Genomic DNA, 10,677 nt, shown 5'->3' with positions numbered 1-10,677 from the left:
CATATTTATCCCCATTATTTTTCAGCAGATGATGCTATCTTTTGTGTATTTATCAGGTGATTTTAAGTAATTATCACTAATTTTACAGTAGGATTTTGAAAAAGCTTTCATACTGAACAGCAACATTCCTGATATTTTTTTTAATCTGCCAAAAATACCAGTCAAAGTAATTAATGTACATCCATCATTCATTGTTATTGATATATTGTATAGCACTCTGCCATGTATATTCTACTCATGACATCACTCACAATCTCCTAATATTGAGGAATTATTAGCAATTAGATCATAGAAGTTCAACAGTGGTTCATAAAGTGGAGAGATGTGTATTGGGGGTGCGGTCAGATAGCCAATTGAAATTTGGCCAGAAGATGTATGGGGGGGAGGGGGGGGGAGAGTAAATGATCTGAGTTTATCAATAATTGCATTCCACTAGATATGTGAATTGTAAAGTATAAATTGTAACACATGCTCCTAATTGTAACATCCATCACTAATTTCTAAAAACATTTTCAAGCATTCAATTAAATGTTGTCCAAATATTGCAATCAACACGATCTACCAGGATCATTGTCCAAAGAGAACTCACAAAATCGTTGAGAATCCCTGCCACACTGCACACAGCATCTTCCAGCTACTCCCGTCAGGAAAGAGATACCGAAGAGTCGGAACCAGAACCACCAGGCTGAGAAATAGCTTCTTCCCACATCTAGTGAGACTGCTCAATGACTGATGAACTGCTCATACAATCGCTCGGAGACTCTACCATTTATTGAACAATATTTATTTATTTTTATATAGGTACTGCATATCAATCACTTGTACATACGTGTGCTCTGTGTTTGCTTGGTTTTGCACTGAAAACTGAAGAATGCTGTTTCATCCTATACATTTGTATGATAATAATAAATTTGAACTTGGATTTGAATGCTTGAAGCAATATTTTAACTTGCTGATGATGTATGTTTCTTGTTCACATGTATTTTTAGTGGAAATTTTCTGCCTTGACAGCACAAGTGTTGCTTTGCTTTCCCAACGTTGTGGTGTTGACTCATTACGAAGCATTGGAAACTTCAAAGACTTTATGATGAGTCCATTTCTTCCAAGAAACAGATGTGATATTATTAAATGGAACTAAAAAAGATATTCCAATAATAAAATTATATCCTGGTTTGCCCAAAACCTTCAAATAAAAGAATGAAAATAAATAGCAAAAACTGTTTAGACCAATAATAAGAAAAGGTAGCAAATATTTTACCGTTGCTAAGCCAATCCCTTTAATATAGTCCTTACATCGAACAGAAAGAATTGCTTTTGCTGTGATTTTAAGCACCCTAAGGAGCCAACTACATTTATTTGTGAGAGTTATTTGGGACAAAAGAAAGGTAAGAAGTGTAGAACAAAATTCGCTTTGCTTGCAAAGTCAATCCTCTTCATGACTCATGTCAAAGTTCAAAATTTTAAAACTAACAATACAGCTTATTTTGCAAAATATTAGAGAAATGTCTGCTTCTTTATTTAACAGAATACAAGCTAGCTGTGTCAGAATGGCTTGAGCTCTCATGATCAGTTAAAATAATATTGATAAAACAGCTGTATAGAACCTAGATAGATATGCAAACATCGACTCACTGCAAAACCCCTGAGAATATTAGAACAGAGGGAGGTCAATCAATCTAAACTCTAAATTTATGCGTGTTCACTCTGCTCTTAATTCACTGACTAGGCAATGGTTTGTCAGTATCAATGTGATCAGTTCCTTCATTATTTAAAATGCTTTGATAACTACTAATATGGCTTTCAAACTCAAGGGAATAGAAACTAAGTTTATGCAAGTTGGTTTTATAAGTTAACCCATTAACTAAGTTTATGCAAGTTGGTTTTATAAGTTAACCCATTAAGTCTTGGCAAGTCACCAAAATAGTCAATGAAAGGCCAATTTGTTCTGAACTAAACAAAATGCTCGGCCCAGTCTCCTTGCAATTGAACATTTTATTATTCCTAATTCTTTGATATTAAGGTTAATATTGCATTGAAATCTTGATTGTTTCTCCCTATTCACAAGCTCATCATGGTTTGTGCAGATGGAGTGCATATGATAGCAACATTGAACTCAGCTCTGAGGTCATCCATGACCCATGGTTTTCCAATTCTAGCAAATTTAGATAATTATTTGGTTAAATTCTCTAATCCCTTGCGCACAAAATCAGTGAACTGGTGCGGACTCGAAAGGCCAACGTGGCCTGTTTCTGCTCCGTAAATGGTTATATGGTTATATGGTTAGTGAACTCAGACTCTCATCAATTTATCATGGCAGCACTTTCAGAAGGTCAAATTGAGAAGGCTCTAACTTCATATTTCTTTCTGTAGCCATGTTTGAACACAATATATGTTCTTTATCTGTTTATTTGTTGTAGGATATGAGCATTAATAGCAAAACAAGAATTAGTTGGCTGAAACAGACGGCTGGACCCCTCAAATATCAACCATAGTGATGCCTGAGGAGTCACATACAGGCCTGACCAGGCAGTGAAGGACATCAGTGAACCAGAGATGTTTATAACAACCCTCAGGCTTTTTGTTTTAGCCATCACTAAAGCCAGCTATTCTTTCGCTAAAAAGAATCCATTATTAGTTTATTTTCAATTTCACAGTGGTCTTGTAGAGATTTAAATTAGTCAACCAATCACAATATTTTCCAGAACATGTCTCCAGTAATCAGAAAGTTAAACATTGATTTAACCCCAATGTGCCATTTTAAATTAATCCTTTCTTTTTCAAAAAAATGTCCATTTATATTTAATCTATAAATAAAAAATGCATTTGAACTCTTCAATATAATTCTGGATTGAATTATAGAAAATATACATTTGGGAATGAGTGGAAGGATATAGATACAAAAGTGAAATGATTTTGAAATGTAATTTCAGCTCTGTATATACGAAGTAATTGTGTATTTTTCGAATTGCAGTGAAACAGATGATTTGAATGACTAGATCTTTGCAACATTGTGAAGATAAGCAGAATACAAACATGCCAAACTGGTTCTTGCAACAGGTAACCAAGATGAATAAAAATCCATCATAAGCTGGCACTGAGAAGATAAATTGTGACTGATGGTGAATTATTATGGGATAAGATAACTGATAAATTTCTGTGACAGTGTAATGTGGAATGGTATTGAAGCACACATATTAGCTGACCTCAGGTTCAGTTCCTTTTTTCCTAATTCATTTTAGTCAATGGTTGGGGGTCAGGGAAAAGGGAAGGAAAGTTATTATATTTTTATGATCTCAGTGAAAAAATCTGACAGAAGAATAAAATTAACATTGTTCACAACTCATGGATCTGACACCTGATACTGATTTCATGACCCATCTTCTGATAATACTATTGAAATACTTTTCTTTGTCTTCTTAGTTACAGGTAAATCGGTGGTGCAATAGTTAAGTGACTTTATTTATTCAAATGATGTGGGCTTCACAGTCTGAGTCCTTGAGAAAGTTCTGCAGTCCTAGTGATGTGGGTATGTACACAATGTTATTAGTGAGTGAGTTCTAGGATTTTGACCTAACAACAGGGAAGGCTACAATAGGATATAATCAGGAGGCAGGACTGGACAGAGAAGTGGCAGATGGATTTCAATCCAGATAAGTGTGAGGTGGTGCACTTTGGAAGGCCAAACTTGAAGATGGAGTACGTGTTTAATGGGAGGATTCTTAAATGTGTGGATGAAGAGCGAGATCTTGGCGTCCAGGACCATCATTCCCTTAAGGTTGCTACACAATTTCAATGGGTTTTTAAAGAAGGCATATGGTGTATTGGTCTTTAGTCTATAGATCGAGTTCAAGAGCCATTAGGTTATGTGCAGCTCTATAAAATTCTGTTTAGACTATACATTCCATTCTGGTCACCTCTTAGAGGAAGGACGTAGATGCTTTGGAGAGAGTGCAGTGGAGATTTACCATGATGTTGCCTGGATTGGAAAACATGTCATATGAAGCAAGGTTGACAAAGGTAGAGCTTTACTCTTTGGAGTGACAAGGTGACTTAATAGAGGTGACAATAGCAAATACCAGAGAGTTATTGGTTTAAGAGGAAGAGAGAAAATATCATGGAAAATATCAGATGTACATTTTTAAATCAGAGAGTGGTGAAGAATGCATTGCTGGGGTTGGTGGTGGAGGCTGGTATAATAGGGGCATTCAAAAGATTCTTAGATAGGCACATGAATGTATGAAAAATAGTTTATGCCTGTGAGGTAGGAAAAAAGTAGATTGTTGTGGAGTAGGTTTCTATCCATCAGCACAAGATCGTGGGCTGAAGGGCCTGTACTGTGTGGTAATGTTCTATATTTTAAATGATCTATATTTTAGGAAAGCTTGTAGGGCATCTTCCAAATTTCGAATTTCCAAACCTGCAATTTTCATTTAAATGTGCACACTTTCCTGCCTAATATTTGTCAAGCATTCATTGCTTCAAGGTGAAAATCCTGCAGGTCCACACTGAATAACACTGAAGATGCACGTTATAAAAACTCATAGAGGGAAATATTTATCTCATCCCCTTGCCACATGGAGGAGTTTTTACATACCACATACATTTAATTTAAAATAATCTATTATTAATGTTACAAATACAAAGATAATCTCAGCTTGCAGTGTGCACACAAGGCAAAAGGAGAGCAAATATCTATCTTTAGAATATTGCATTTCCCTTATGTGTGTTCATCATTAACTAGCACGAACATAAAACAAACAATTTAAGTCTTGCCGTCAGTAGGTTTAAAACCATTTCCTTGAATGTAAAGGTTGTTTAATTTTTTTTTAGTCAGTCAGCATGCAAGCATTGTTTCAATGGCTTTTAGTTTCCGTCCTTTTTGTATCTCTTTTCCTCCACATTCTGCTCCAAGACAGATGACCTACTTTGGCTGCATTGTTTTCTATGACACATTAAATACATATACCTGCACATCCATCACGTTTCACATCTGCCTTTCGGAAAAAGATCTGAGGGAAATTTAATTAGGTTAAATTCTTTGCTCTTCTATTCATTCATTAAGATGTCAAAATTAATATTTATAATTTATCTCAATGCACTATATATAGCATTTTAGGGAGAAGGAAAGTACTTACAGTTACATTAATTGTGAAATGACCTGCCAACATTATAAATTGCCAGTGGGCAGTGTGGTCAACCACTGTTTATTTGAGAACACCCATTGGCCAACTGCGCCTGTGGCTCCTCCCACAGGTTCCAGAATGTTCCACAGCCCTTGCCCAATGCAGAGCAGTCAAGCAGCATGGACGTGCTTTTGTCCTAAAGCTAATAAAAGCCTATCAGTTTGTTCAACTTCATTTTTTTGGAATTATTCATGGTGTATCAGGGGTTCCTAATTATTCTTCAACATTCCATTGTAATAACAACTCCTTAAATGATAAACCTTGCCATTTGGCATGTATGACATTGAGGTGTTAAGTGTCAAATAATAGAAGTGATTCTTGTGCTATGGAAGTCCCAGGTAATCAGATTTCTGATTTCAGAAATTTCATTACATACATGACATCACATAAAAATCCCTGAGATTCTTTTTCCTGTGGGTGTGCAAGAATTACCACTAATTGGTCATGCAAAAAGGTGTACACTGTGTTAACATGTAAACAAATAAAAGAACTGTAAAAAGATATTGAATGTAAACAAACTGACTGTGCAATAAAGAGAGAATAGAAAAGGAAATCAATGAAGTGCACAAGTTAGAGTCCCTAAATGAGTCCCTGATTGAGTTTGTCATTGAGGAGTCTGATGGTGGAGGGGTAGCAGCTGTTCCTGAACTTGGTGGTGTGAGTCTTGTGATACCTATACCTCTTTTCTGATGGCAGCAGCGGGCACAGAGTGTATGCTGGGTGCTGTGGGTCTTTGATGATTGGTGCTGTCTCTGACAGCAGCCTTCCTTGTAGATGTACTCAATACTGGGTAGGGTTTTGCCTGTGATTTCTGGGCTGTGTCCATTACCTTTTGGAGGGCTTTACACTCAGTGGTATTTGTGCTCCCAAACCAGACCATGAGGCAGCCGGACAGCACACTTTTCACCAAATTTCTGGAGAAATTTGCCAGGGTTTCTGGTGTTGTATCAAACCTCTACAAAAGAAAGTAGAGGCACTGACATGTTTTTTTCACAATGCCATTGGTGTGTTGGGTTCAGGAAAGGTCCTCCGAGATAGTAATCATCAATTTGTTTGGATTTACTGGCATCTCTTTCACTGGATCTCATACTTTCAATGTTCATAAATTTATTAGAAGGAGCACCTTAAATATACCACACACGCAGCATCAAGAACTTGGTATTCTGTGGTAAATCACTCAACTCCTCACTTGTATCTGCAAGGCATAAGTCAGAAGTGTGATGGATGACTTTCTGCTTGCCTTCATGAGGGAAGCTCCAACGACAATAACTTTGGCATCATCTTAAGGTTGACATCATTCTGACTTTGATACCATACAAGGCATCCTCCCCTTTAAAGAGTCACACCTCCCATCTTCCATTTTCACATGGCCACAGTAGGTACCATTTGCAAGATGTACGGGAGCCATTTGTTAAGATTTCTCTGATTACACTCCCAAACAGATGGCTCCTACATCTGGAAATATAAGGCGTAAGGAAATCACCACCTGCAAATTGCATTCAAATTTGTACACCTTTCTGCTTTTGAAATATTTTGTCAAACATTCATTGCTTCACAGTGAAAATCCTGCATCACTCCACTGAATAATGTCAAAAATCCCTTCAGCACCTGGGGATCTTATGCTACTAAAGATGCTGATATATTTATACTGCTACATAGAATTGTCCAGTTATATTAGCTAGACATATGTATATTTTAGCAGGAAATTTTATGTTTAAAAATATGGATACTCTGCTTCACTAACACATTGTGAAATATGGAATGTATTCATTAAAATGCTGCCTTTCAAAAGGCATCCTCCTTTCCTTGCATCCCACTCCTCGGCCATGTTTGATTGACTTCTTTGTCATGTAATTTGTGGCAGTGTGATAATTACAGTGTTTATGAGGTGAATATAAATTAGATTCCATCTTTGTTTATGGATATTGGTACAACATCAAAGTTCAAAGTTCAGAGTATTTAGATGATATCACATACAACCCTGAGATTCTTTCTTCCTGTGGTTAGGCAGAAGTAAGTGATCAAGTATTGACCACATGTGACATGATGCGAGCAACTTGGGATCAAGGAGATGAGAATCATGATAGCTACTTGTATAATTTTTCAACATTCCGGGTTGCATTCATCAAATCAATAATAAGCAACCACAGTGTTAATCTAGACACACTAGAGACCAAGGATGCTGGAATCCAGAACAAAAAGCAATCTATTGGTGGAACTCAGTGTGTCCAGCAGAATCAGTGGGTGGGCGAAGAATTCTTTGTGTTTCAGGACAAATATCTCAGATCAAGATTGTCTATGAAGAGGGGAAATAGCCAGTATAAGTGGGAGGAGTGAACAAGGGACAGTAGGGGGATTGGTTGACCAGGAGTGGATGAAGGAAGACAGACAGATGGGGAGAAGCTGGGAGACAGAGGTAGCTGACTGACAGGTACCAGTTAAAAAAGAGAGAAGAAAAGAGGTGGAAGAGAAGATAAGAGAAGAGGAGAATTAAAGTGGAGAAGAGAAGAGAAAAGGAAGAAAACTAGAGGAGGATAAGAGAAAGGAAAGGAGAAGAGAAAATAAATAATGGGGGATGAAGTAGAATGAGCCAAAGGAGGGTTTTACGAGCCCAGAGGACCCTAAACCCAACTGCAATAGATATTCACCAAGACAAATGGTTACTTAAACAAAAGTTGCTTTTAATTATCTTTAAACTTGAAAACAGGATCAAACTTTAACTTATTACTATTAACTTAACCCCCTTCTAATTCTAAGTGTAAGTGTATGTAATGTGTGTGTAAGTTCAGAAAAGTTATTTGGTTCACAGTCCAATCTCACTTCTCATTCCTCCAAGTTCATTGGTTGTAGGCAATTCTTATACTGTGCACAGAATGTAAGATTTATAAACTTCACCAGGCTTTGGTGCATAAAAGGTAAATGTTACTGCTCAGGAAGGTTCTTGTTGGTTTTCAGAGAGAGATTTGTTCTACACTGGACACCCACCCACTTCAGTGTCTTGCCAAAGAAACTTGCCCCCTCAGGGTTCTCCAGATGATAACCTCTTTCTTTCAGGTCACCACAGAGTTCCTTTTTGTTTCTCTTATTCCAAGTGAAACATTAGACAGCCAGTCCTCTCCTCTTGCATGAACCACAAGGGCTTTGACCAGGCTGAATCAAGCACTCACAACCCATCTTCCAAATGGGGTTTTCCACCAGTTTGCCAGCTTATCCTGTTCCAGTCCCAGCTGCTGTTGCTGGCTGTATCACTGTAGAACTGATCTGTGTCGCTCTCTCTCTCTCTCTCTCTCTCTCTCTCTCTCTCTCTCTCTCTCTCTCTCTCACTCTCTCTCTCAGAAAGAAAGCCTGTTTGACTCACTCTGCTTGCAAATCCACATGACCCTCTCAGAAGAGCAAGTTCCCCTCCAGACAGAATGCAGCTCTGAAAAACTCTTTCATCTGTTGCCTTTTTGTAAACAACAATCCATTAGTGAAGTCTCTAGGACACTCTCCAAAGAATTTGCAAAGCCTGTTGGCCCCAACATGTCTAGCATGAGCAGAGCTCCAGTATTTTAATGAGCTCTGTTTTAAAGTGTTTGTATGTGACCCACTTAAAAAAACCTGCCCCAATTTATCTCCCAAAAACATATCTATATTCTGTCACAAGGGTGAAAGTGAATGAAAGTGATTATAATGATGACCTCTCCCTCTATTTTCACTTCCACAGAATACCCAACAACATCGTCTCATTGTTACGTTTGGGCAGGAGGCACAGGAGCCTGAAGACCAGCACCTGTCGATTCAAGTACAGTTTCTTTTCAACAGTTTTCAGCATCTTGAACCTCCCTTTGTTACATGGATCAGCGACTGCTCCAATATCACAAAAGAACTGTCTATACTCTTACTGAGTCTTTTTTTTGCACAAGAATAACTGTGAACATTTATTATCTGTCTTTTTTATGTATTTATTGTCAATGTAGTACTTGGTATGTAGTTGTTTGAGTTGTGTTTTTTTTGCAAAATACCTATTCAGCTGCAGCAAATAAAAGCTCAATGCAAATGTACATTGTGCAATGTATACGACATCAAATGTACTATCATTATCATTAATCTTTCACACCCCATTAGAAGCATTAACTAGCCCATCTCACAATGCCAAGACATCTGCTGAAAAATAATTTGGAGATATTAGAGAAATTAGGGTGGCATGGTTTGCATAAAGGTTAGCGCAATGCCTTTGCAGCGCCAGCATTGGGACCAGTGCTGTCTGTAAGAAGTTTGTATGTTCTTTCCGTGTCTGCATGGGTTTTCCCCGGGGACTCAAGTTTCCTCCCACCATTCAAAACGTGCTGGAGGTGTATGTTAATTGGGTGTAAATTGGGTGGCATGGACTTGTGGGCCAAAATGGCCTGCTACCATGATGTATGCATGTATATATGTATCGGTATGAATGCATGTATGTATGTATAAATATATGTAAGTATGTATGGATGGATGGATGGATCAGGTATTATTTCTGGAAGGTTGCAGTTTTACAGTAGCTGCAGAATTTTGCCTTTTGCATATCTTTTTAGACTTCTATGGAACGACACTAAATTACTGTTTATTAACCATTATTGAAAGTTGTTCATTTCTAATGACCAGGCTTGAATTATTTTCCAAACAAATGGAAATTCTCACCTTTACCATTTAAACCACAATTAAAAATATGAATTCCAATTTTTATTCACCAGAACTATTTGTGCTAAATGAAGTTCCTCAATGTGATTAAAATGTTCCTCCTCTATTTTCTCCTGGTCCGGGAATTGAGAAAAATATTCAAATTTATTTAACTTTCTGGAATTGAATATGTATATTTTAGCAGGAAATTTTCTTTCTTTTTAAAATATTTGATTGAGTTTAATACAATAATCCCATATACATGTTGCATTAATATAACAGAAAGAAAATATCATAAATATATACATATTATATGTGGTAAAAAGGCACTAATTAAACATTTCCAATTTTCATTAATAATTATTAATAATTAATAATATTGTTAAAATTAAAAATGAAAATCATTTGAATTACATTATAATTATTCTGCTCATAATTTGGTTTAATATCAAATAATATTATGGTTTAGGACAATCCTAATTAATCAGCTTATTTTTTTTAAAACAAAAAAAGAAAATTAACAATATTGAGATGAGAGAGGGTATGATGACAACAGATCAATTCAAAATTAATAAGACTTTTAGACAATTTTATTCTAATCTTTACAGCTCTGAGTTTAAATAATTTAATTTTGATTACAGAATTTTTAGATCAAATAAATTTACCCACCTTATCATAATATAATCATTTAAAGTTGGAAGCACCTATCTCCAAGGAAGAAATTTCCATTGCTATTTCTTCCTTACAGTCTGGTAAATCTCAGGGACCAGATGGTTTCCCTGAAGAATTCTATAAACTCTTTCTAAAAATCCTTGTTTAATATATAAATTTGGTGTTTGAAGATTCAATTACAAAA

General features: G+C 36.5%; 1 long non-coding RNA gene across 2 annotated transcripts in view; it reads right to left on the bottom strand.

Annotated features, from left to right (window-relative positions):
• Positions 1 to 814: 814 nt before the first annotated feature.
• Positions 815 to 10,677, bottom strand: part of LOC138755647 (uncharacterized) — an 83,075-nt gene continuing 73,212 nt past the window's right edge. The window contains exon 6 of one of the 2 annotated variants that reach the window (XR_011352446.1): positions 815 to 1,099. This is a non-coding gene — a long non-coding RNA (uncharacterized lncRNA). Of the gene's footprint in view, positions 1,100 to 6,292; positions 6,379 to 10,677 lie in introns of those variants that run through there. The other variant, XR_011352445.1, reaches the window with a different exon arrangement.

The sequence above is a fragment of the Narcine bancroftii genome, chromosome 2, assembly GCF_036971445.1.
Source record: "Narcine bancroftii isolate sNarBan1 chromosome 2, sNarBan1.hap1, whole genome shotgun sequence".
Taxonomy (NCBI): domain Eukaryota; kingdom Metazoa; phylum Chordata; class Chondrichthyes; order Torpediniformes; family Narcinidae; genus Narcine; species Narcine bancroftii.
Note: the sequence above shows the minus strand (reverse complement) of the source record. Positions and strands in the feature narration are given on the sequence as shown.